The sequence below is a fragment of the Rhinolophus sinicus genome, linkage group LG03 (genome assembly GCF_036562045.2).
Source record: "Rhinolophus sinicus isolate RSC01 linkage group LG03, ASM3656204v1, whole genome shotgun sequence".
NCBI lineage: Eukaryota > Metazoa > Chordata > Mammalia > Chiroptera > Rhinolophidae > Rhinolophus > Rhinolophus sinicus.
In genome coordinates this window covers 50,027,174-50,047,636 of record NC_133753.1, presented here as the reverse complement: position 1 = coordinate 50,047,636, position 20,463 = coordinate 50,027,174, and the positions used below count along the sequence as shown (strand labels likewise).

At 40.9% G+C, this 20,463-nt stretch overlaps 1 long non-coding RNA gene across 2 annotated transcripts in view; it reads right to left on the bottom strand.

Moving 5' to 3' along the window:
- Positions 1-20,463, bottom strand: part of LOC109447651 (uncharacterized) — a 225,395-nt gene that overhangs the window by 128,543 nt on the left and 76,389 nt on the right. Inside the window, exons 2-4 of one of the 2 annotated variants that reach the window (XR_012494741.1) lie at positions 18,721-18,921; positions 17,492-17,608; positions 12,301-12,414 (exon numbers count right to left, since the gene is read on the bottom strand). The exons of the other annotated variant lie outside the window; for it this stretch is intronic. This is a non-coding gene — a long non-coding RNA (uncharacterized LOC109447651). The remainder of the gene's footprint in view (positions 1-12,300; positions 12,415-17,491; positions 17,609-18,720; positions 18,922-20,463) is intronic. 2 annotated transcript variants of the gene reach the window in all.

Genomic DNA, 20,463 nt, shown 5'->3' with positions numbered 1-20,463 from the left:
GGAATAGGAAATCTATGTCATAAATTGCCCCCACCTAAAGTTCCATTTTGTGATGAACTTCAGAAAGAAAGAACACACTGTCTCAGTATATATTTAATGAGCATCATCAGATCCCTGTCTTAAATACCAAGTATTCAAAGGAGATAGCCTGTTCTTTTCCACACTCCATAATAAATTGTCCAAGAAAGCACCGCATAGATCTGTGTCTGTAGCCATACCAGGTGAGAGTAGCTTGAGGAAAATGTCTGGTATCTAGTTCTCTCTGGCCCTTCTCCAGGAAGGTGTGAAATGAAGAAACTTCAGATTTTGAGTTGGACAAATTCTAGCTCCTTCCCTTTCCTGTGTGGTTTGGGTAGCTTGTCTAACCTCTCCAAGCCTCACGTGTAAAACGAAGAGGTCACTATGATTTAAAAAAACACTCTATACCAGTTACGGGTCTGAAAAAAAAAAAAGAGTCTAAATAACCCCTGAAAACCTATCCATCCTCATTTTGTACCCCTCCTTCCTCTGCCCATCACACTCCATTATCACTAAATGGCAGACATACATGGAATTTCTTACCACTGTGCCTTTGCAAATGCTGTTTCCTTTGCCTTGATAACTTTGTTTTTTCCACTTGACCACTTATTGAACTCTTCCTCACCCTTCAAAACCCAACTAAACAACAGCTTCTTCCACAAAGGCATCCCTCACCTCTTCTTCTCTCCTATCAGTTTCTTTTCTGTGCTTCCACTGTAGTGTGCCCACACTTCCACTGTCCTTTGCAGAGCATGCTGTAAATCATCTATCCATGCTATTGTACATGATCTTTGTATCTGCAGCACCTAGTACACTTCAGGGCACGCACTGGCTAGTACATGGCAGGGCATACACTGGCACTCCGCAGATGTTTGTTGGATCAAATTGAATTCACGTGACCAACAGCAACTCCATGATTATATTTACAAACCTGAACATCAGACTTTCAATATAAAGTTCATAATAATGCAGTATTTAATGAACAAAGCTTCCCCCCACCTTTTTTATCTAAAGGCAAGAAGACAATAATAATGAGGTGAGAGTAGAGAAGTAAGTATAGATGGAAATGGAAAGAGGCAGGGAAGAAAGTGACTTGTGAATTATAAATAGCAATTTCCTACAGGTTATGATCAATGCAGGATGAACTATTCATTGGTGTTAACAGTGGATATTCAGTAACAAATCTAAAACTTCTGTCTGAATTTTAATTAAAAGAGGCACTAAATGTCCCAAGTCAGTTGGCACATATGTACAGGTTTTTTTTCACAGTTATAAAAATTGTCTGTCACATTGAGAATTGCCTGAACCCAAGAGCATTTGCAGACAGAAATGTTGACATCCTTCCTCTTTAATGTAAGAACCATAAGGCTGCTTGGTGGGAAAACAAACAACTAGGGACCTGTGTGAGTCAAAATGCACAGCTACCTGCCAAAGACGAACAGACGGGTTATGCCCAAAGCAACTGACCAACCGCCACCATCTCCTGAGCACCTATGGTACGGCCAATATATGAGATTTGAAGCAAGTGACTGCCCCTCTTTAAGAAGGGAGGAAAGTCTGCACAGAGGGGATGTGTAAAGTCAGTAAATAGTACTGACTTTAGAAGTTTGGAAGGAAGAGAGAAAATCACTGTGGGCTAGCATGCTCCTGTTCATCCTCCCCCACCCCCCAAATACTAACCAGCTCCCTTGGATCTGTTCTGGGCCTTCTTTTCTGAAAGGGGTAGTCCTTTGTGGTAGCTAAAATCTCAGACTCCAGGCATTTTCTTCATTTAAAATCCCCCTCATTAGCTGTGTGACCATGGACAAGTTACTTCATCTCTGTGTCTCATATCTGATCTATGTATTGTTAAGGGAAAAATATAAGAGAGCAATATGTTTAATATAGTATCATTTTAAAATTAGGAAGTCCCTATATTTGTGTATGAAAACAGAGAAAGACTGGTAGGTTACAAATCATATGTTAACATTATCTGGGTAAGAATGGGAATGGAGAAGATTGTTAATATTTTCTTTATTCATGGACAAGTTACTTCATCTCTGTGTCTCATATCTGATCAATGTATTGTTAAGGGAAAAATATAAGAGAGCAATATGTTTAATATAGTATCATTTTAAAATTAGGAAGTCCCTATATTTGTGTATGAAAACAGAGAAAGACTGGTAGGTTACAAATCATATGTTAACATTATCTGGGTAAGAATGGGAATGGAGAAGATTGTTAATATTTTCTTTATTCATCTTGATATTATAAGATAATCTGATAAAATAAATAACAATGGGAGATTGATGAGTTGATACTGCTTCTCTTTCTAAAAAAAGGATTTTTGACAGGTTGAAGAAAAAACAAGAGTAGCATAGTAAAATGAAGTTAGAGGTTAAATTAGTACCAGGAATTTCCTACAATTAGCATGTATCACTCTAATAATGAGGAAAAAAAATATGAAGGAAAGTTTCCTCCACCACCAAATAGTGCTACTTTCTAGTTTAATCTGATGCTTGGTTATTCTTAATCTTCTGATGCTTAATCTTTATAAATTATAATAGTCACACTCTTTCATTAAACGAAATCTGGAAAATTCACAGCCATGTGAAAAGAAGGAAAAAACATTTCCTCCATGTTGACATCATCCAAAGGCAATTACTGCTGGTACTGAAATGAATTTCTTTTCGACTATTCTTTTTCCATGCATGTCCATACATGTTTTTGATGCTAATACTGTGAATATATATTGTAACTGTTGACTCTTGGTTCTTGGCCTGCTTTCCTCTCTAGATACCCTCAGTCTTCTTGCAGAGTGGTAAGAACAAGGAAAGCAATCCACCCAACAGACTGTTACAATGGCAACAACCCCGCCAGCTTATACAGGAGGGGTTTAGACAGAAGGTGCCTTCCAGGTGACAGTTCCATTGGCATGTCCAGGTGAGATCATGCAGAAAGGAAAATATCTGACGCAACAAAACTAGGGAGAAATAAGAGATCTGCAGTCTCCTGGTACATATGCACACTCTTGTTCACAGTTATAAAACTGTCTGTCATGACGTTGATGTCTATTCTCACATTCCTCCCGGGACCTTCTCCCGCGGTGTCATTACCTCATATTACTATTCACCAAATTTACATGTGGAATTTCTCTTCATAAGGTAAGTGCCTCATTGTCAAAGCCACTGGGCATGAAGAGTGCTCAGTGACAGCCTCGATGGACACCATGACCCCACTTGGGTAGCCTCCCACTCTGTTCTTGGCCTCCTTCCTCCTGCAGTCAAAAAAGTACAAACTGTTTCAACTGTGCTCACCTCTCTGTGATTTGTCTGTGTCTTCATAAAGTCCTATTGAAATTCACACCTTTAATAAACTTACTAACTTAACTCATTTTGTATCTACTGACCTACTTTTATCCCTTCCCTCCTGCAGCACAATAGAATTCTCCTCTGTATCCTCTCTCTGACCAATATTGTCCACCCCACGTTCTCTTCCTTCCTTTCCTCACTATAAGAAAAGCATTTGCTTGTTTTATTCTGTAATCTTGGTACCACCACCATTTGTAATGGCTGAATAATGTTTGATAGGCTATGTCATAATTTACTTAAATATCCACTCATTCGTTGAACACATGGGTTGTTCCAATTCTTCGCTATCAGGAATGGTACTGTAATAAACATCTTAGAGCATGAAACCTTTTCTCAAATTTTAATATTTTCCCCTTTAGAATCGAGTTCAAATAGTGGAGACTTTGATACTTTATTTCCTGGGGGGGAGAAGTTTATCCTCCATCAAAAATCAAGCATTTCCCATACATACTCATGAATGTGTTCGATTCCTTTGTGAGGGGTAATAGAAATGATTTCCTCTCAGTTAAAGGACATTTTCTCTACCTTTCCCTTCTTTCTCCTCCTTACCTTACTTGCTCCTCAGAATCTACTTAGAAATCAAAACAAAAACACCAAAGCACTAACCTTGGGAGGGCATTGTCAAGTGCTGTTCCTTTGAGCAATAACGTTACAGGCAAGTTACTTTATATCTTTACTGAATCCTTCCCTTTGGTAAAATCATCTCCGAGAGCCCATCCAGTGCTAAAGGTCTTGACCTTAAACCTGTATTTATTCTGCTTTGGCCCAGCCCTCCTTCTTCAAGTGCATCCCTCTCTTCTGTTGTAATTAGCAACTAAGAATGTTCAATTTGTTATAGCTAACTAAATAGCAAACCTACTCCTTTTTTTATTTTTATTAAAGTTTATTGGGGTGACAATTGTTAGTAAAGTTACATAGATTTCAGGTGTACAATTCTGTATTACATCATCTATGTATCACATTGTGTGTTCACCATCCAGAGTCAGTTCTCCTTCTATCATCATATAAGCAAAGTCTACCCTTAAGGAAAGCATCTGGGCAAATGCTTTGTCATACCCTAGTTTCTCTTCTATTTCTTTTACCTGGAAAGGTAAATTGAAGTTCCAGACAGTTTTCTGTAAAGCTGACAATGCCCATTTTTACAGGGTATGACATCCTTTTTTTCTTTCTTTCTTTTTCTTTTTTCTTTTCTGTAAATGTATTCCTATACCCTATAAGGTTTAGGATTAAGTTTTGCCTTTGGTAATCTTAGTTTTTTAGGGCCAGAGAAATTATACTTCATGACAATAATAATAGTTCCTAATTGCCTAGTATTTTATAATTTGAAAAGCACTTCTATATGTTATGCCATTTCTTCCTCCATACAAGTCTCTGAATTAGGTAGTAACAGGTGCCTATCCTTACTTTATAGAGGAGAAAACTGGGACTCTCGAGTTACCTCCCTAAGACATGACAGCCAGATCTCTGGAACTTGGAGCCAATGACTCCAGATTCAGTGTTCTTTTTCTGACATCTATCTGGAAAGCAATCAAATATACTAAGTGAACCAGATGAACTGCTATTTGTAAACTTTAGAAGTCTCAGAAAATATAGAGATATTTATGGTTCTGTCTAAGAGTGTTAGAAAACACTCTTGCTTCACGCTGTGAAAAATTAACTAATGTAATGAGAAAGACAAGCATCGTTATCATAATTTAACTTAAAAATACCTATTGAGAATTCACTATGTGCACTCATGGGTTAAACATATTATATAAATTATCATCTCAAATAACCCTTATAAAACAGCTTTTTGAGGAAGAAAGCAATACTATTCCTATTTTACAGATAAGCAAACAGATTTGGAGAGGTTAGTAATTTGCCTGCGTCACAGAACAAGAGGCGGTGAGGCAGGATTTAAACCTGGGTCTGTTCAACTTGATAGCTGGAGGTTACAGGCAAGGTTTTACATTGCCTCTCCCAGTCTCTCATGACTGAAGTCAGATCTCAGCATCCAATGACAACCTTGAATATCCTCTGATTAGGGTTGTAAATGGGTAGAGAAATGGTAGTAGGCACCCTGGTGCTCCCAGTTTATATCTGACTCCTTGCTCACTATTCCCACCAGGTCCCTTCCACACCTGTGGAGAGAAGACAGGCGACTGGAATCTCCAGGCCGAGCCGCTGGCTACTTGGTCAGCTCTCATGGTTATAAATGTGTTCCTTATATTGGGCCAAGCTTCAGCTCCTGATGGCTTCTGCCCATTGATCCTGGTTTTAGCTTTGAGTTTCTGTAGAAAAAGCCTAATAGTTCATGTAACATGAAATTGGGTGCCAATTATAATGTGTGCTTTGAGTCTGCTCTTCTTCAGAATAAAGAAATACATTTCCTTTGAGTATGTCTCCAATGACATGATTTCAACATTACTACCCCGTGAGCATCCTTATTTTACAACTGAATGTGATTGTCTAGATGTGGTCAGCCTAGAGAAGAACGGGATTATCTCCTCCCCTCCTCTAAATGCTCTAGGTCTCCCCAACCTACCCACTAACTTTCTTGGCCCCCATACAGTTAGATTATACTGAGTTTACCACCTACCCAAACCCCTATGCCCATGTCACACAAGATGCTATTGTTATGTGTCCCCAGTGCTGTGCTTGTGCAAATGTCTTTTTTGGATCAAATGTGAACATAAGCTTTTACTTCTCCCTATATTACTTTATCGTGCATTCAAATAGATTTGGTTCCCAAATTATAAGCTGTTAAGATTCTAAGACAGTTTCATTCAGGTCAACGTAGAGAAAGCTAATTCAGCCTTTAATAGCCACATCGTGGTCTCTCAGTCACAAGTGTGGCATTATTGACAGACATAAAGACACTGTGTTGTTTCTAATTTGGCCACTGTAAGCAATGCTACAAAAATGTACTTGTGAATATGTCCTCAATTACTGGTGTTTTATTTTGAAAAAAAAAAAGTCTTAAAAGTAGCAGTGCTGATCAGAAAGTGTGTGCAATTGTAATCTTAATAGACATTACCAAAAAAAGTTTAACAGGTTAGTTATGCTGGCAACGTACTGGGTAGTAGGAAGAGTTAGAAATAGATACAGAAAAAAATAGGAGGGTAAGATAAAGTTAGGAGTAAAATAAGTCTTTGAATTTTTATGTATGGCATATGTATTGCTCTGATAAGCAGGAAAAAGGGTTTTAAAAAATGAGTGAAAAATTCTCTCTTAAAGCTTGTCTGTTAATAAGCCTGCCTAAATAATTGTCTCTTCCTCTGCACCCTGAAGTATTTACTATTTGCAACACTATTTGTTCCATGCTTGAGGCAATTAATCACAGAGGACGTGACCACCTACCCTTCTATTGTTATAATGAGCTGCCATTCAAGGCTTTCATTGCCATCCACATCTTCAAGACTAAAGAGCTCAGGCTGGGAGTCAAACTCAGATTCTAGCCATGTCACTTACCAAAGTGTGGCTTTGATGCATTACTTAGAGGCTCTAAGTTTCAGCTTCTTTATCTGTAAAATGGGTTTAATGTTGTTTTACTTGCAAGTTTTCAGAAATAATACATATTATGTAACCATAAATATTAAATGAAGCCCCTGGAAGGGTGCTTGGCCTCTGCTGCTACTGGTTAATTAATGATGGTACTTACTGCCACCACAGATAGTCATGGCTAGCGTTAATCGAATGCTTATATGCCAGGTACTTTGCAAAGCACTTTGCATGTATTATCTTACTTAAAACTACAAGTCACACATTATCCATTCAAATAACTTCAGATTAAGATAGGTACTATTCTGGCCCCTATTTTATAGATGGGAAAATGAGGCTCAGAGAGGTAAACTAACTTGTCTAAGGTCACACAGCTAGTCAGTGTCAGGATAGGGACTGGAACCCAGATCTAACTATAAAGATTTCACTCAATGAATGGCAATGATCATAATAACTAGTAATCTTATTGATAGCCTTAATTTAAACAGCTTCAGCCATGAGACTTAATGGAACCCTCAGGGTGGCTATTGGAAGAATGGGAAACCCCATTTTAGGCTGTCACCAGCACCACATCCCAAGGAGCTAGAGCCCCCTAGGCAGACATCATGGGCTCCAGAGTCTAGCCATAGATTGGAGAGGGCAGTGCCAGAGCCTGCTGCCAGAGAACATATCTGAGAGGCCAGAAGGTGGCAGTGTGGCAGTTCCTGGAGAGGTTTGACTGACAGGAAGTGGGCTTGAGCCACTAGCTGGGGTCAGTGAGATGGCTCATTCTCAGGAAAGAGGGGTTTAGGAAGATCTCATCTGTGTGTATGATGGGACTTCAATCCTCCTGGGCTTAGAGTTCAAATCAGAAATAGGGGGATAGCTCAGCAGTGATAAGATGGTCATGGTGGACAGGGGAGGGGGGGCTGTTAGAGAAAACCACAGCTCTGGGGCCATGGTGCTCTGGGGACTCCACCCACAGATTCACAGCCAGAGGACCCCCAATATCCGGCCAAGGGACTTGGTGTAGCTAAGCACATAGCTCTCGGGCCTCTGTGTCTGCTGCCAAGGTAAATTGCGAGGATCCTGTATTCATATGGTGGATTCCAAGTCTGCATCAACCTTAGCCATGACTGTTCCAGAAAATATACTCACATTTCAAACTTTAGTTTCCTTACCCTGTGTCTTGTGTTCTGGCAGAAATTTTTGCTTCCTCAAACCTTCTTCTATCTCTTGATTCAAAAGAATAAAGTTAAAACCAAGCGACATGTCACATATTCCAGATGAACAGCAAAGACGAGTCTTTTAGGTCAACTTTCTCAACAACCGTTTTGCCTGTGATCTCTGCACCAATTCCAGTACCTTCTGACCTCACTCTCTCGCTCTCTTTCCTCTTAGGGTTCTGAGAATTGCAGTGTGTGAACCTCAGTGTGTGTCTCTCTGTAAAGCATCCACTTACATAGTCCTTCCAACCATTATCTAAAAACATGTCAGCGTGCTGGGCTTGAGAATGTTTTTTAGACTTAAATTTACACTCAACACTTCAAAAGTATCACAGTAAGCCTGTTGAAACTTCCAGTGTAGAAGCTCAGAATTTCTAATAAGCACTAGACTACAAATAGCAATAGCAATTCTCCTTTGAATCCTCAGCTGAAGGATTTAGGGAGAATAATTAGAACAATAGAGATAATACCTCCCAAAATTAAACCAATTTCAGCTCTCTCCATAAGTTTTCATTAAATACAGGGGAAAGAGCTTTGGGTTAGGTGCCAGGAGACATGAGCTGCAATCCTTTCCTAGCCACCTGTGTAACTTGGGGTGCTTCAGCTGATCTTTGGAGCCCGTTTCCTTATTTGAAAAATGGGGCATTCGCAACATCTTGGCATCATTGGATGAAATGCAATGATGTGCCTCAAAGCTACAAAGCTGTTGTATGCCTCACAACGGAGAGCCTTCGCTTCCTTTTTTATAGGAACTGTGCTTCGATTAGCCTTCCAGATAGGGACATTTGTCACCACTTTTGAATGGGCCACTTGGGAAGGGAAGACTCTGAACTAGGACCCTCATGTGGTTCCACCACTCTCTGGGTTGTCCTGGGAAAGCCGCCTTTCTCTCTGCATCTAAGTTTCCTTACCTGAGGCATCTAGAGTTTGACCAGATAATCATAAACATCTCTCTCGATCTATGATTTGGGGTTTAACCTTCAAATTCAGTAGCACCCCTTTGTGAACTGTCTGAACCAATGAGAGAGAGAAGCATTCCTTTTTCTGTACGGGCAGATTAGATATCTAGCTGGTGCGTCTGACTCATCGGCGGTTTCCTCCCTGCTTTCCAAGGTGTGATCTCATTGAATCCTCATGAGAACCTTGTGAGTTTGGTTAGGGAAATATTGCTGTTTGGCATCATTTTATAGATGATGAAAAGAAAGCCCTGGGAGGATGGAGAGATTCACCCAGATCACCCAGGTAGTTGGACAAATTCTCTGGATTCTGTAAGGCCATGATGAGTTAGGAATCAGCGGACCCAGAGAGCCACTTCTCATCCCGCCCCTGCACCCACCTTTGTCAGAGCTGCTGTTATCTCTTCCCTGGGGTACTGTGATAGCTTCACAACCAGGCTCCCTACTTATACCCTTGCCCCACAAATGGTGGCTTCTCAACCAGAAGTCAGGATACTCTAAAATATAAGTCGGATCACGTTCCTCTTCTGCTCAGACCTCCTCCAAGGGCTCCCACCCCACTCACTGTCAATCCAGCCCCGGGCCCCACATCTAGTCTCTATTCTTCCTATGCACCCTGCCTCATTTAGTCTGCTCCAAACCCATTAGTCTCCTTGTTGGTCCTTACACGTCAGGCACCCTCAGGACCTGTGCACTGCACTTCCTTTGGCTTAAAATGTCTTCCTGCAGATAGCTTCCCTGTCAGTCCCCTATTTCCTTCAGACTTCTGCTCAAATTATCACCAAATTGGAAAAGTCTTTCCCAACTACCTGTGTAAAGTCCTGATAACCTTTACTTTCTGTTTCCCCCCCCCCCACAGCACTTAATGACCTGCCAACATGTGTCATTTACTTTTTAAATGCTTACTGCTCATTGTCTATTTCCTCTTCTAGAATATATGCTTCCTGAAAGCAGGGGTGTTTGTTTGGTGATATATTGCAAGTGCTTAGAACTGTCTGGCACACAGTAAGTATATGATAAATATTTGTTGAATGGATGCATGAACCAAAACAGGGCAGAGAAATATGGTCAGAAAAATATCCAGACACAAATCATGAAAATGATACATTTGCCAAGCTAAATAATGGACTTGGCTATGAGAAAACAGGCTGGTTCGCAGAGCTGCAGGTTGGGGCTCTATTCCCTCCCCACAGGTGGCCAGGGCTTTATGGGGGAGGGAGGAGAGAATCCTTTCCAGTGAACCATCATGCGCAGATTACTGAACCTTGTCAAATTAAGATGGGGCTGCATTCAAAAGAGATGTGGTGCACGACAGTTAGGCGTAATATCATACACATGTATCTCTGTACTTTTGTCTTTTGTACACGCTTTCCCTCGGCTTTTAATGCCCCCTCCCTCTTTAGCCTCAGCCCCCAACCTAGTGAACTCCTAGTCAGCCTGAGGCCAGCTCTAACCTGGCTTTTCCTCAGGCTGAATTAGCTGGTTTCCTATCTGTAGTCACTACCTGTGTTAGAGTTACTGGCCTGTAATAGTCTTTATTCTTTCTCAATAAAGTGTGACTGCCAGGGTCACACTTTCAGTGCTATAACCACCAGGACAGACCCAGGCAAAACAGGATAGTTGGTCACCCTAAGTCTAAGCTCCCTAAGGAATCCTGTATCCCTTTTCTTTGTCTTTCCAGAGTCTAAATGAGATCTGGGGCATCGAAGCATTAGTTAAATGGAAGACGTGCACTCCAATTTATAGGGGTTGGGCTGTGTTCTCTTTGAGCTTCTTGAAGATGAGGTCTGTACAGCCCAGAACAAAATGAGAAACATCAGCATGAACAAATCCTATGAGAAAGAAAAGGCCCTTTCATGTTTGCCTGACAGGCTGGAAGACTTCGAAGGACACAGTCTTAAAATACGCAAACCAAATACACACATGGTTCTCAACCATTAGTGTGTTGCTTCTCAAAGTGTGGTCCATGGACCAGATACAGCAGCGGCACTTGACACCTTGCTAGAAATACAGAATTTCAGGCCCTATCCTAAGCCTAGGGAATCAGAATCTGCAGCTTAAAAAGATGCCCAGCTGATTAATAGTCACAGCAAACTGCTTTAGGGCACATCAGAAACACTTGAGGGTCGATGTTAAATTTACTTGGCCAGCCTCACCCCTGCAAATGTTGATTTGGTAGGTAATTTTGATATGTAGCAAAGATTGAGAACTACTAGAAGCATCTATTTCCTGTGTTTCTCAAAATATGGTGCGTGGGCCACCTGTATCTGGTGCTTGCAAAAAGGACAGATTCTGAGCAAAACCTGAGAAGGTGGAATCAGAATCTTAGAGGTGGGGTAAGACCCTGAAATCAAGATTTTCAATAAATTTCCCAGGGGATTCTTATATGTACCAAAGTTTATGAACCTCTCTCCCCAGAAAAGGAATGATAGAGAAGGGATGACACAAGTGTACCTACTGTGGGTTTTTGTTTGTTTGTTTGTTTGTTTGTTTACCTAGAATTCCTTCACTAAGGCTCAAGCCAGCCTTTTTATTTTTGTAACACCACTCTTTCCGAGAACCAACCTCTCCTATGGTATTTTCAGTCCACGTGGCTTAGATATGACTGGCCCTTCCAGAAGTAAGCGTGTAACCTGGGCCTGACCAGGGAGAAGGTTCCTCCTTCTGCCCACCGTGATGGCCTCAAGTTTGGGCACAGGACTCACGAGTTTGCCCATGAGATAGATCAGCCATTTCTAGAATTACTAAGAAGGAGATGCTCTTTCTCCTGGGTTCCTTAGCTGTAGAATGTGAGTCATCTTTGCGAACACTTGGGGAAGCCCACAACACAGAAGAAAGCTGAGGCAGGTGGAGGGAGGGGAGGTGCAGAGGTAGAACCACCTGCCCATCGCAGAGCCATGGGAGCCAGTGGTGTGGATTCATGCTTTAACGCTGACGATAACATTGACATTAGATATTACAGTCATGCACCATAGGATGACATCTAGGTCTAGGAGGGACCGAATATAGACGGTGGTCCCATAAGACTATAATGGAGCTGAAAAAACCCCTATCGCCTAGTCCTAAATTCCTAGCACCATGCATGCCTGTTTTATGCCACCTCAGCCTATCGGGGGTCCTGCTATCCGCTAGAAATGCCTGGGGGCTTCACCTAGCCGTGAGCTTCCCACAGATGTCCCCCTTTCTAAACCAATGTTAGGACTGGACCTACCCTGTGGTCTTACGATTACGAGATGCCCTTCAGCGATAACCACTAGGAAACTTGGAAAGAAAAAAGAGCTTGTTACTTACAGGCCCTGGAGCAAACAAGCGAGGTCCCAGGTAGCGAGTGAGAGTTCGCATGCGCGGGCCTGGGATTCTGCTTTTATTGGGTTCGAGGGTGGAGCTTCGGGTTTCACAGGTTCTCTTTATTGGTGAATTTAAAACACGAGAGCAGGAATTTAAAGCATAGGAAGAGGAAAAAAAAAAAAAAGTAGTCCGAATGGGCAGTTATCTAAATCAACCAAAATCTCTAAAACAAAGCAGCCTCAATGTGGGAGGTGGCCTGGCTCTTTATCCAGTCCTGTGCCTGCGCGATTTGTGCATTCCAGATAGCCTTCCTGGAGGTGGATGACTCTGAAATGGATGCCTCTGCAATCAAAGCTTAAGTTAGGCACCTACATTACACACACAAAAAGCCAACAGTCAGGACTTAAACTACAGCTACTCGTGTGTTTGTGGTGATGCTGGTGTAATAAGCTTGCTGTGCTGACAATCATATAATAGTGCACACAATCACAGTAGTAAGCTGCGCCATATAGGTTTGTGTAAGTGCACTCTACGCTGTTCACACAACAACGACATCACCTAATGACGTATTTCTCAGAACGTATCCCCTCGTTAAGTGGCACATGACTATAAAAGAAAATTGGGTTCTGTGGTCAAATAGTTTGTGAAATGTTACATTAAACAAATTTCCAGAGTTCATTTCTCAGATTCTTTGATATGCCAAAGCCCATTGTGCATTTCTAAGGTGTGGTATTTTACAAACATGGATTAAAAAAAAAAGACATATAGCATGAATGGTATGGTGTCCCTTGGAAACAGGTTAATAGTAGACAAAAAGTGTTTCCTTCCACACATGTTATTTTACTTAATGCTTCCACCAGTTTTTGAGGACAGCACTATTGGTACGGATGGAGAAAATAAGGCTAGAGGAGTTGGGTGAATTGCCGAAGGCTGCAGCCAGCTGATGGCCACTTAGTCCCACAGGGTCAGCCACAGAGCAGGATGGTGGGGGCGTGGCCTTTCCTAACACCCAGCACTGTGGTCTTTCTGACGTTCTCTGCTATTTGAGGGGGCAGTTCCTGGAATGAAACCAAGCCAAGGAGAGTAGGTTGGTCTGTGTGGGTATAGCAAGACTGCAGTGAATTATACATTTGTTAATTGATGCAAACAGAGTACAAATAAATTCTCTTTCAGGTGGCTCTTCAGAAAATCTTTGCAGAGACCATTACTCTAAGAAATTAGAAGCTAGAAGGGGAGTTGCTACAGGAACAATAAAGGCCTACCCTGTGTGTCCAGTGTAAGCCAAGGTTCCTGTGAGATTGACTGAGGTGCACAGGCTTGGAGAACCTCCTCTCTCTGCATAACATGAAGCCCTCCTGTGCTGCCCCTAACCTGCTGGTGCTGTGCCAGCATCATCAGGCCGTCCCAGGGATTCATTTCAAGGATCAAATTTTGGAAGTTCTCCTCAAATCAAACTCAAGAATGCCCCCAGATTCATCATGCGCTGAGGCTAAATCTATCTCCCTAGCCATGCTTAAAAGATTTGAAATGATAAAACTAGAATGTAAGACAGAGTTTTCTGATTTAAAATCCATGCGCTTTTCTGTTATACCACACGAGAAGAATTTAACTGGAGAGGATAAGATTGAAATATCAGCTTCACCGAGATTTAGCTGTACGGCCTTAGGCAAGACACACTACCTCTCTGGACCAGTCTCCTCAGTTATAAAACAGAGGGAATCATGTTGGTTCTACCGGAGTGTTATGGGGATGAAATGACAGAAGTTCTGTAAAACTGCAATTTGAAAATTATGACATGCAAGGCAAATGTTATTTATACAATTTAACCAAGTATTACTGCTTCCACTACTACTGTTCTATAACTAATGATAATCAGCCTCACAATAGAAATAAATATTAGGGTTAAATAGAGAGGAAGATAAAAGGAGATATTAAAAAATTGATGACCCTCATCCAGGTCTTGGAAAAACAAACATGATCGTCTTTCTTATCTAAGGCTTGACTTAGAAAAATGACAACAAACATTTCCAAAGTGGCTTCATCATTGACAAAATGAATTCAGACCTGTAAGGTTGTTTCATGAATTCACACAGTATTTTCAAGTACAGGTATGCCCCACTTTTTGAAAGTTTGCTTTATGCCACTTTGCTTTTAGGAAAGACCTACATTAGTATCTGCTTTCATTAACCAAAAGAAATCCAAAGAGGATTTTCACTTTTACAAAAAAAAAAAGGTGAAAATCGAAAATAGCATTCAGCATTTGTTTTGCAGTGAGCTGTTATAGAGGCAGCGGCACCCTAAGCAGTGACAATGGCAGTGCCAAGCTTCTTCCTGGGAACACCCCCCAGTATCTCAACATCAAGCCGCCATAGCTTTAAACTGTGTCTGTGAGTATCTGTGCTTTATCTTGAATTATCTTGCACATCCCTTAGCAGGATATGTCCTAAGGTGATTGCTTCTTTGCTTCATGCCAGTTAGGCTTTTAAAAGGTTTCATAGGAACTCTCTACTCTTAGATAGTGGGGAATCCTGGATGGCCTCTGTGCCAGGCCCTGTGTTGAGAACCAGTGAAGGCTTGAGCCATCAAACACTCCCACAGTGAAGAAGCTGGAACACAAGGCAAATCTTTGCCAGGCACAAGCATGTAACACGCAGGTGCTTACCTGTGTTCCGAAGCCCAGCACAGAATTGCACAGTAATACCATTTCCATAAAAAGAGTACTTCTTACAAGGTATCCATTAGGGGCTAGTCCTGGTTTCAAATCGTTTCCCTCCTGTTCTGACCACGGGCCACATCTTGATGCTGAAAATAGTATAATTTTTCAACACTTTGAGATTTCTCCTATTTTTGTTTGCTATTCAGCATCTGCCTTTCAGCTCTCAGAACCAAGATGCAGATGCAGGCTCTAAGATGAACAGCGATTTAGTTCAACCAACATTTATTGTATGCCCTTGAACATGAGGCAATATGAAACTTCATGATCTTTGCCGCATAGATGGACTGAGGCCGGCAGCCAGCCACACAGGTGCTCTGAAGCCCAGCTGAACGAAAGAGCCTTCTTTGATGGCGACAGCATATAACCTAAAGGAAAACTTCAGCCTGTGTCATTACTGGTCTTTTCTGCTGGGCCATGCATGCCGAGGAACACAGAAATCTTTTTTATTTTAATTGTGAAACATTCCAGCTAAAAAACATCCTCGTGGCTGGCATGTTTAATTGAGCTCCTGAGAGGCTGTGTCGGTGTGACTTCGGGATGAATCGCTCACAGTCCCATTGGTCTCACCAAGAACCCATTGATGTTTCATAAATCCAAGTCGGTACAAATCTAATTGAGTTACCATGCTGAATTAGCTCACATCTAAATAGCATTCATGTCTACAAATGGAATAATTAGAGTCTAGAAAATGGGATATATCAAGTGGCATCCCAAGTGACAACAGAGAGGCATTTGTATTCATTCAATCAACTGCTTAAAAAAAAAAAAAAAAGCTGCTGTAAGACTTGACTTGGCTGGAGGATTAGAGGCAGTATTTGGGCGCTTGGTTTCTCTTGTTGTTTTAAAAATATTCATTGTACCTGGAAGAAGCCCCTTTACTCATTCTTCAGGTATGTGAAAAAAAAAGGTCAGGTCTGAAGTTATTTTTGACCACCTAGTTTATAAAAGAAATGAAAAAAGGAAAGAGAGAAAGAGAGGGATCGCCCTATTTCAGCCTACAGATCTATTTGTTTTCAAGGGTTGGAAATGGCTTTCTAGTTTCATTCCTTTTGAGCGTTATTGTTTCTTCTGCATTTGCTTCTAAGTACCCTGGTTAAGATGAATTCCTACCCTGGTGGAGGGGGTAGGGGCTAGGTAGATTCTAATGTGAATGCCAGACCATCCTCTATCTGAAAATACCTAAGTACCTAATCATAACAAAATAAAGTTCACATCTTATCCAGAAAGGATCTCATTAAATGGTTTTCCTTCCAAGTTATTTTAGTTGTGAAATTTTAGGATATGTGAATTTAATGCTTCCTCGATTAACAGTTCAACTCAGCAAATACTACAGAACAGAAAGAAGGCATTTTGACTATGCAGGCTAATGGCCTCCTTCTAATTCACCCTGTAGTCTTCCATCTAATTTACATGCTTACTTTATTTATTACCCCAATTAAGTTTTGCAAATAGTTTGCAATGAGGTCCCCATGACCTCATAACTCACAATTACTCTTGGGATCTCCTGCCCACTTTGGCACGTTTTGAATAATACTGCAGTATCTTCCAGGAAAGGATTATACGTAGGAAATGATGGATGGTGATTGTGAGCATCTTGTCCATTAAAGACAGGATCTGAAATGTGTCTTTGGTCTGCTCATTGGTGTGCTGTCTACAAACCGAGGCATTTGGAACTTTGGGTAAGCAATGCTCCCTGTGGCCGTTGCATCGGTGTGAGAAGTCTATGCTGCTGTACGGCAAGCCCTGTCACACACATAGAGTACATGGTATTATGTGATGGGGGCCAGAAGGCTATATCCCTGACCCTATTTCCAGTCTCCAATTTACTGATTTGTTCATTAAAAATTTAAACTGGTGAAATCCAAATGAAGTCTGTAGTTTAGTTCATAGTATTGTACCAATGTAATTTCTTAGTGTTGACAAATGCACTGTGGTTATGGAAGGTGTTAATATTAGGAGAAGATGGGTGAGAAGTATATAGGACTCTTTGCTATCTGCAACTTTTCTGTAAATGTAAAGTTATTTCAAAATGAAAAGTTTAAAAAAATCTCTCTTTCAGGAATCTCAAAGGCTAGCAGTATCTATTTAAGAGGTCCCCAATTAAAGTCCACTCATGAGTGGACCAACCTGAGACTGGAGCATATAGGATGGAGGGAATTTGTGGGGGGAGGGAGAATTGAAAGGGGGCCTGGGCTCAATGCACCAGCCAGGGACCTTGGCAGCCCCTTAATCTCTCCATGTCACAATTTCTTCATCTGATTGGAGGTGTCATTAATAATGTCACCATTTCAGGGCTTACAAAGGAACAAATGTGAAAATAATGACCATACTTTGGGAAGCTAAAAAGTTGTACACATTTTTATTAAATAATTCTGACAGAGGTGAGTATCAAGGGCATAATAGAATTGGGATGTTAACAATACCCTAAGCGGTTACAGAAATCAGGGGAAGTCTGTGGAGTTAATTAGCCCAACCTACCTTTACAGATGAGAAACCCGAAGTCAGAGAGACTAACTGATTCATCCAAGGGTCATGGTCAGAAACAGAATTCTCACTGGGCTATGATGTTCCCCCATCTTGTGCTCAGGACTGGCCCTGACAAAGGTCAAACAAAATGATCTCCTGAGTATTTCCTTTCCAGGTCTAATATTTAATTACTATGTAATAACAATACATTTCCAAACCAAAAGATCTGCCTGTTAAGGATGGTCTAGTTATTAGTGCAAAGAAAATTCGTTAAGATAAATGTAATCAGAGTATCTCATAAAAGTGGGAATTCAGTCTGGTGATATCCAGCATCATAAAAACATCTCTACAGCTCTGGCCTGCGACCTCTGAGATTAAACACGCTGAAATCTAAGCTTATCTGAAACCAGAAACCTCTCCCAGTTTCTCCATCTTCCTCGCAGCATCACTTTCCTCACAGTTCTCCAGGTGCAAAATCTTAGAGTCATTTTTCTCTTTTTCTGTCACTATTCTAAGTTAATGTCTTATTCGGGATCCTCCTGGGTGTAGAGTCTAAGTCTGACTCATCCTTACAAACTCCCCAGCATCTCACAGGATGCCAGATGCCTCTCACGTATCAGGTGTGCAAGACTGTTGCATGAATGTATCTACGTGAAAGCTGCTTTGTGAAATCTTTCAAAAGCTCATGTCAGGCTTCCTCAAGGTTCCAAGGAAAGAGGATTTCTCTCTGATTCTTTTCATACCTGAAATCATGCAATATCATATGATAAATTAATCCATTTCACTGCAAGTTGGGCTAATGGATTGATTACCCTGTATAAGTCATATTCCAAAAGAATATTCAGAAAAGAATCTCCCTAGCTGCCAGGTTAAAGGACACTGCACTCTTAATATTAAATATTTCTACTGTAGGTTAGTATAAATTTCGTTAGTGGGTTACGTGTTTGCTATTCTAATCTGTGGATATGTTTACTTACCACCACATTGCAATTTACCTTGTGCTGCTTACCTTGTTTGTGTTAACATCCCATACTGGTAATTCAATACCTGAATGTGTACTTTTTGAAATAATCAAATAATCAAATGCAAATTAGCTTAACATTTTGAATGCTGTATCCAGCAAAAGTGTAGAGGTGTGGAAAAGTGACCTGGTTGAAATCTTAAATAGGCATTTTGTTAATTCCAAACTGCAGCAGTGCAGGTGAGACTTTGCATCTGGCTAAAATAAATTTATCCTTTACCTGGACTCTTTGCAGCAGAAGGCAGATTTGGAAAGAATGACTCAGTCTACTCAGCTTCCAAGAGAAAAGTTTCCCAGGAGCTGTGAGTCAACAAGAGAAAGCTTTGGAGAGGGGTCTTCTTGGCTAACAATAACTGAGAGAGTTCTGGTACAGTTTTGTGTATCCACGTCCTGGATTTATTTATTCAATCCATTTATTTATCTGAAAAACAAAGAGATGGAATCAATAGGAAAGATGAAAGTCCCAGGGCTTGTCTAGAACACAGAAAGAGTCAAAAGTTTGGATTGCATAAGAAAAAATATGTAGCTTTCCATATCAAGGATAAAAGTTTCTGTTGTTTTTAGCTGTACCTAACAGGGATCCTAACTCAAATGGCTTAATAGAAAAAGGAACTGTAGGGGTCAGGGGAGGATGAACAGGGTAAAGGGGGTCATATATACAAGGTCTGATAATTAAGTTAGCGAACTTATCCTAGAAAAAGTGCTATGTACCCCATTGTTGAATATCATTATGGTCACCTTCGAGGTACTTCCCTTGGGAAGCTATGCACCAATGCCAGCACCTACTGTGTTTCCCCAAAAATAAGACCTAGCCAGACAATCAGCTCAATGCATCTTTTGGAGAAAAAAATTAATATAAGACTTAGTCTTATATTATGTTAGATAAGACCTGGTCTTATTTTACAAAACTTAATATAAGACCTGGTCTTAGGGTCTTATATTAATTTTTGCTCCAAAAGATGCATTAGAGTTGATTGTCCGGCTAGGTCTTATTTTCGGGGAAACAGGGTAGTCCACCCTTCAAAGCAATTTGGGAACTCTTTTCCTGGAATGGCCATCAGAGCTGTCGTCGTCTTACACTTGATGTCCTGAATGTCATCAAAATGTCTTCCTTTCAATATTTTCTTTCTCTTCGGGTAAAGAAAGAAGTCATTGGGGCCCAGATCCAGTGAGTAGGGATGGTGTTCCAATACAGTATTTGTTTACTGGCTAAAAACTCCCTCACAGACAATGTCGTGTGAGCTAGTGCATTGACCTGATGCAAGAGCTCCTTTGAGACTATTTTCGCACACGCCTCTCTCATGCCAAGATTTTCAGTTAAGATTTTTCAAACTGTTTCTCTATTGATGTTTACTTGGTCTGCTGTGCTTCTCAAAATCGCCAAGGATTTTGACCCACAATTCGACGAATTTTTGCAATGTTTTCGTCAGTTCTGCTTGTTACTGGTCGCTCTGGCCTCTCTTCATCAGTGACGTGTTCTCTCCCCTTGGAGAAACGTTTAAACCGTTTATACACTGCCTTTTTCTTCATGGCATTATCCCCGTAAACTTGGACTAACATATGCCTGATTTCACTTCCACTCTTGCCAAGTTTAACAAGAAATTGAATGTTTGTTTGTTGCTCTGATTCAAGCTCAGACATTCTCACGACAGCACACAAAAACATGCAACAACAATAAAGAATGCCACTCAGCAAGACACTGCCACACGTCGACAGGAACACAGCTGTGAGACACTTATATACCAAGGTTAAAATCTTACCAAGCTGTTTGTACAGTGCTGCCAATGTTAAGCGCACAGTGGCAAGTTCGTGAATGCAACGGTCAGACTGCAGCTAGTGACAGGAGACTACAGATAAGAAGACTATAAGTGGCGAGCACACAATGGAGTAATAGTACAGATATTGTTTTATAAAGTTGTACACCTGAAACTTATATAATGTTACCCCAATAAATTCAATTAAG